The sequence below is a fragment of the Polyodon spathula genome, chromosome 9 (assembly GCF_017654505.1).
Source record: "Polyodon spathula isolate WHYD16114869_AA chromosome 9, ASM1765450v1, whole genome shotgun sequence".
Lineage (NCBI taxonomy): Eukaryota > Metazoa > Chordata > Actinopteri > Acipenseriformes > Polyodontidae > Polyodon > Polyodon spathula.
The window spans coordinates 37,034,163-37,041,732 of NC_054542.1; the positions used below are offsets into that span (position 1 = coordinate 37,034,163).

At 35.2% G+C, this 7,570-nt stretch overlaps 1 long non-coding RNA gene across 1 annotated transcript; it reads right to left on the reverse strand.

Moving 5' to 3' along the window:
• Nucleotides 1-4,628: 4,628 nt before the first annotated feature.
• LOC121320775 lies at nucleotides 4,629-7,202 on the reverse strand. Its single transcript, XR_005950880.1, has 3 exons — nucleotides 7,094-7,202; nucleotides 5,521-5,613; nucleotides 4,629-5,123 (listed from the first exon to the last, which is right to left on the reverse strand). It is a non-coding gene; the product is annotated as an uncharacterized LOC121320775 (long non-coding RNA).
• Between the last annotated feature and the right edge of the window lie 368 nt (nucleotides 7,203-7,570).

Here is a 7,570-nt window from a genome sequence, read left to right on the forward strand (position 1 = left end):
GAATCTAAATGCTTGTCAACATATAATTTGCACCAGTGATCTACAGTAACATTGCAGGACATACATAAGAACTTACATCCACTGCGGTGTAAAACTCCTGCTGGATACTGCTTTACGCGATCTGCTGCAGACACATTTGTAGAGACATCCATTTTCTTGTTTACAGTGTGTAGTATTTTAATTTCCCACCTAGATTGTATATACTGTAGTCTTATGACATAACCACTGCACAGCACTATGTGCATGGCGAATATTACACACAGACACACAGCAGGTCTGTACAGTTTTGGTAATGTGATTTTTTTTTTTGTATGAAATACAAATAATTATAAATATTGTATTTTCTTTCTTAAGAACATTGAAAAAATCATGGTATTGGACTAATTTCACAATTTCTGCACAGTATGTAAAGGGAGAGAAACAAACGGTATAGACGTAAACCCTTCCTGCCAGCTGTAGAAGGGTAGCCTCCCTCATACACATTTACCTTTACCTTTACATGACAGGTTTTTAAATTGGTTCTAAAACTGAAATAAATGAATGTGTAAATTGACCAAGGGATGGATCTCTCCCAGGAGGTAGAGGGTGTAGAGCATTTGGTATTGTACATTAGCAGGAAGCTGCTTGTGTGAGAGATTCACCAGGTATGCTGTAATCGAGAAGAAATGCCTAGCCGTCATAAAATTAAAAAAATGAAACGAAAGCAAGTTTCTGTGTGCCTCTCTTCCTGTGTGTGTGTGTATGTATGGCCCGGCCCCTCACATGCACTTTTTGTAAAATGTCCCAAAAACATTGACCTCGTGTGGGCCCCAATTCTGCAGGGGGTTCTACTCTACAGTGTAATTTGCGTGTAGGTTAATCTGGCCCAGCCTAAAGGATTTTATTTAAGCAAGGCTCTGCTACGGAGCTATTGGTTCCCTGTAGCCAATCCTGAGGCTCAGCTCTAGGTCATTCTATGAACTTGTAAGATTTTATATAATTTGTAATAATTTTATGTGCCCCTTTAAATTGTAAAGAAGTGAGAAATCATTGCAATTCTGTCTCTGAACATTCTGTTATTAATTTGGTCAAGTAAATGGCATAAGCTAGCTGTATCTCTGTGCTGTACAAAGTAATTGCAGGGCTTGGAAAACTACATCTACACTGACGCCAGCTCAGACAGCTCTGTGTCAGGGCAGCTCAGAATACCATCAGCTGACGCTTGTGTGTGGATCATGTATGTGTGTGTGTATGTATCATGTATGTATATGTTTATGTATCATGTATGTGTATGTTTATGTATGTGACTTGGTTTATTGATTTTCTTTGTTCCTGAATAAACTCTCTTGATTGAAGAAAACTGGTTTATTATTTTTAAGAAGAAATCAAACTTTACAAACTACAAACGCTCTCATGATGAAACACAATCCATGTTCATCCTATTTTATTCACAAGATGAACTGGACTACACAAAGATTAGAGAATATTCTAAGGGTGAATTGAATTCATACTGCAGTTGCCAAAATTAGTTGGTATGTGACTAAAGGACAGACACTGATATAGCCTAAGATAGTTGATCCAATTGGCTTGCACATAATGGGTTGATGTTTAAGGGAGTATGAGATTTCTGTAAATAGTTTTGTGAAAGAGGAAAGATGAAGTTTATGATGTCTGCAATAACCCTGAGCAGTTCTTGCAGCAAATATTCAATTGCCGTGTTTTCACTTCTACTTCCCTGTGGAAGACATGTGTAAAATTATAGTGAACAGGTACTAAAAATCAGCCTCTCATACCAAGGCAGAGGAAAGTAAATAACACTTTGAAAAAGTAATTTGAAAGTACATGCTCTTGAATGGTCACTTTCAGACAGTTATTTAAATTAGGTGAAACAGTATTCAAACTGTTATGTCTGTTAGAATACTAAAAACTACTGTTTTCTGCAGTATATTTATACAATGCAAATGTGAGTGTTTTTTAGGTTTGTTTGTTCTGTTTCATCAATGCTGTAATAAAATGCTGAAATGCTAATAAGGTTGAATGTATTCAAGTTATGATTGAGTTCATTGAGTTAGCACATATCATTTGATTAGTATGCAGGTGACACCTAGGCCACTTTATTTTTATTTTTTTTAAATATAAGGAATACAGTTACCAAATAGGTGCTGTGATGGGGTGCACCAGCACCTGCGTGTATTTTATGATATACGTATGTATTGGTGCATGGAGTGTGGGTTATGTATCACGGGTGATTTAAAATGTATATTTGTATTTAGGCACAGGGATTGCACAATCACTTCATGTGCAAAGTAAAGTGTGTATTTGTATGTGGGCATGAGGGTTGCACTAATTAGTTCACGTGCAGACTGTGTTGGGATTCAATTGAATGATTAATTAGCATTCGAGTCCCGGCATAGCTTTAGCTAAAACACGCTCAGGGACAGGTTTACCCCGATACAGGTACACCTCACCACAGGTGCATATGAGTTTTGTATTCATTTTACATTTGGAATTGGTAATGCTAATAACAAATATAATATTATGGGTTATTATGTCATATGTAGGGTGTTGTTTATTGTCATCTTGTACACAGGTTGAGCAAGAAAACTGCAAACTAATTTCTGTTTAATAATGCACACCTTCCAAACAAAGTAATAATTTAATATAAATCACAAAAATTCTGATTGTACGGGGATTGGTTTATTTGTCAAGTTATTTGTTATAATAAATGGTCAATAATAAGATAAGTTTTATTTGTCTGATATATACAGCCTTAATACTTTGGAAAATAGAATCTAATGACATGCACTTTTTCTTATTTAATCACTATGCACATTCTCTGCTGGGTGGGGTCTTTGTTTGTTTAATTGTTCCTATGAACAGATGCGTAAAGTAAACATAACCATGTACTCTATAATAATGACGCTTACACAACCTGATTTAACCAGATTAAGCAGTTTGCACTGCTGCCTCAGTAATAAAATTGTCTTCCCAACCAGACCCAGTACAGCTATTATCCTGGACTCAATCGACTTTTCATTCACATTGAAGAATTTTAATCTGATATTTGATATAAGTCTTCTTGATACAAGAATGGCTACAATTTATTTAGACTGATTTATTAATTTATTTGCATTTATTTTATTTTTTTAACACCCGTATTGGGATGTTACATAAACAATAAAAACATTTTATTTCTTTAAAAAAATGTTTCTCTGCACAAGAAACTTTATTTTATACTGCCTTCAGCACCAGCAGCATGAATTATTGATTAATAGCATACTTAATGACTAATTATATATATATATATATATATATATATATATATATATATATATATATATATATATCTAGATATATATATATTCATGTTTGTAGTTTATTAATAAAGCAGAGTTTGGAGATCTTGTGTAGCAAATGAGCTCTTGGGTGAGAATGTTACTGATTTTACCTTGCTAGAATTTTCCAAATAATTGCCATTGCATTGTGAGGGGACACAGTTGGCCACAATATGTGAATAATGTATTCTACAGATTTCGGTTGGTCTGGGTTGATTCTCTTTAGGCATGGTTTTAATAGCCATGTCATTGCTGCTTGTTTACCAGTATGTATACAGTATATATCCTATCTTTTTAAAAATATGTATAGCAGTAAATGTCATAATGAAAAATGTTCTCTGTAAGGAACAGATAATGTATGCAAATGCAAAAATATATTTGGATCATTTTTTTTTTTTACATCTAACTGTGAAGATTATTGTCTGCCTATTTCTATAATAACCACCCTCCTTGGTTGTCAAGAAGTTTAGCCTGCAATACAACATAGAAAAGAAAACAAATCCTTGGTTAATACTGCCACCTGGTGGCATAACATATAAGAACTTTCAAGTTTATTTTTTTCAGCAGTTAGAAAATGTTTCAGATGTATCTTTGAGAAATGTTCTACATAAAGCTACATACCATTGATGCACACTAGAAACACATAAAAACGTGTTTCTGAGGTCTATGCATGTGTGAATGTATGAATACAACTTAAAAAATAAGTCATCATTGCCACGTTTAAAAAATGAAATTACGAAACCTTCCAATTAACAAATCATGAATACAATTGTTTGTTAATGTTTCTGTTTTTTCTTTTTTTTAATCAAATAGAAAAATAATGAAGGAGTGTCAGATATGGTATTAATGATCGGGCAACCAAAGTATCTCAAACAAGTTAAAAGTGTTTAAAAAATAATAACAAAGGTAAACAGTATCAACATTAAACAGAAAACAAAACACTAGAAAAGCAGAAAAGGGGCAGCAGATTTCCAATTGTGACAGGATGCCAATGCCCAGTCCCTGCCACCCCTTTCATATGGCCAGTTTAGCACGTGAATTTTAAATATATTTTATGATCAATTAAAGGTGTACATACAATGTTCCTAGTGAAAACATTACACTAGGCATAGCAGTATTAGATATTCTTCTTGAATGCTCAAACCTGCCAGACAAAACCTTTTTTTTTTTTGTATTTTTCAAATTTGAAGGACGATTTGAATTACAGTTCCAATGTTTAAATAACGTATAAAGGGCCCTATGAGTCCAATAAAAATCCATTACTGTATATTTGTCTCTTTAGTTTATGTACAAATACCAGGTGACACAAAACAGTTTCTGTGTTAAGACTTTATTGAAAGGTATACAAACAGCAAAAACTATTTCTTCAGACCTGGTCACCTCTCACATACAGAGAGTTTATGACCAAGTCTTCATTCATTTGCTGGACAGAGGCAGTGAGCTTTTTAATGCAGAGGCTTTACACTGAGCATGAGAGAGAGAGAGGAGGAGGAGTTGGTTGAGGAGAGGGGAAAGGGGGTCTGGCTGGTATATTTCCTTAAATACCATTTTTTAAATCTATATTATTGAAAACTGACTGACAAATGAACTAATTCCTCATTTTTCATTAAACTTTTTTTTTTTTTCTGGCAGGATGAATTTGCTGAGTTGCTGACACGACTCATTTTCTGGTATCGTTATCCCTCCTTCCTCCACGGACAGTGTGTGACCTTTAACCTCAGGAGCCGCATTCCTGAACAGCTCTCTCACGGGGAGGTTCGCTGCTCATGACTGGCACTTGTTTATACTGCTTCTCAACTCCCCTTCGCTCTGTGGGACGTAAAGAAATGAGGAATTAGTTCATTTGTATTATTAAACACTACAACCCCTACCCTCACCCACACAAAACAGTTGCTCATTCCAAAAAGCCATATGAGACTGTAACTGTACTGTGTATTAACATATTTTTATTACATTGTTGAAAATAAGACATTCATTACAGTGAATTTAACTAGCATTTGGAATAAAATGACACCTCAGCTGGAGCAACCAAACCCATTGTGGCATAAGAGAATGGAAATGAAGCTACTCTTTGAATTACTAATAGAGCCGCAATGGAAGTTTACTGCACATGTATATGTGGGTTAATAAACCAAGTGTTTGATCTCTTGCTGGTCAAACATAACCGCTTAATAAATGTAGCCAAAGCTGCCAGTCAATCGCTCACCTTTAGCCTGGCTACATGATGCTTTGGAAGGCTTCACGGGCTGGTCAGCACTGGTGACCGCAGCTCTGATCTTCCTCACCACATAGCTGCAAGCTGTGGGAGGGGAGTAGGAGAGATAAACGGGTTACTTTAGAGACCTAACCATGCATACCTATCCCCTTCATACAGGAACACTGAAAATAATATAATAGCTATTTAAAAGACATTGAGGAAAACATACAGGTTCATACACAAGCTGTTTTTTTTGTAAATCGCAATGGTATGATGAAACGGGTGAAAGTAGTTCTGTAGTTTCTAGTTTTGATATCCTGAATGATGCAACATTTCTTTCTCAATTGTACAACAATCCAGGTTAAAAAAAGAAAAAGGCAAAATAATGTTTTCAGCAATAAAGGAAATATACAAGCCTTGCAGACACTGTAACAAATGTATTCCTAGGAGTGACCCGCCCCTTTGTAGATTTTGTTATGCTTTATTGTATTATTGTTTGCAGCGGGGAGGAAAAACCGCCGACATTATTTGTTATTGTTTGCTTTAGCATACCTCGTGAAGATGCGTGACTGATCAGCTATTAAGTACATAATTAGCTGACAGTCACGCATCTTATTAAACCCATGCAATATGTGACAGGGTGATAAGATGATAATTGTTAGCCAGTTAATCCCTCGTTCACCAATATAAAGACCTGCAGTTCTGGCTGGACGGCGTTGAGTGCGTTCAAAAGGCGGGGCCGGTCAGAAAAAAATGTTTACACCAACACGACACTTGTTTTGTTTAGCCTGTTTGTTTTGGCTAATGTGTCCTTTTATTTTGTGTAGTTGTTTTTTGTTTGTTATTTAATAAAACGCTGAGCGCCGTAGCGTCTCAGTTTGCCCCGCCACTCCTTGTTTTGGTTTGTTTCTGGTCTGATGTCACCACTGCAGATAGTTGATGGGGGCAGGGAGGTATTTTGCACTCGAAGTAACAGGAAGTGTTCTGCCCTGGCTTTAACGTGAGGCAAATGAAAAAAAAAAAAAAAAAAAACAAGATGGCATTCTTTAGTTGTATAGCATTTTCAAAAGAATTGACAAAAATATTATGTTCAATTTAAGAGTCAAGCTAATTTTAGAGTCTTACAAATGGAGTTTACTTACAGTAATAAAAAATACATGTTTACTTCAATTACCTATATGTATGGTTTTCGTAATATACAACAATGTCATAAAACTCAACACAAATGATTCAGCAACAGCAGACTCTATTCGCAGAGCTTTAACTTTAGTTTTAACTGCCTTGTATTATTAACTAAATTAATCCAGAATGCTGCTGGTCTCCATAGCAACAGGTTATAACAATATCAAGAATTCCAAACGTTTTGTAATCTCAGTCTGCCGTCTCGTTGTGTTTCATTTAATCACTTCCCAACTACAAAGTTGTATATATGATTTGCAGTTGTTTTCTTTTACATTCCCGCATTCTGTGACAATCTAACTGCACAGAACGCATTCTCTTTGAAAACAATTAAATGCTTTGATTGAATACGGACAGAAATACTAACATTCTGCTATGTTATAGCTATATAAAAGGTGCTTACCGTTAATGATAAGTCAGACCATCTCCACTTGGTTTTCTGTTGAAAGGCTTACTGTACTGTTTTGCTGATTCACACACTGGCACACAAGACTACGCAATAATAACACTTGAGTTTCATGAAGGAGGGAGAGAGAAGAGGCGTGGTTTGACTTTGCATGACATATACATTAGTAGTGAAGGTGCACTTGATTTTATTCTGCTAAAACTGATGATGATACTGTGTTTTATATTAATACGTCATTAATACATATTAAGACGTCATTTTTGGAGTGATAGAAACAGGAGTTTAAAATGTGCAAATAATGAATGTATATTGGCTACCATTTAGAACGTAACTTCTAATATTGGCCTAAATAAGGTCTTTTTTTATTAGATACATTTGACAATTAAACATATTTTCTCTTAAAAAATAAAAATTATGTTTTTATTTGTTCACTGCTTTCAGCCATCTCCATAAATGTCAGAATGACGCAGCAGG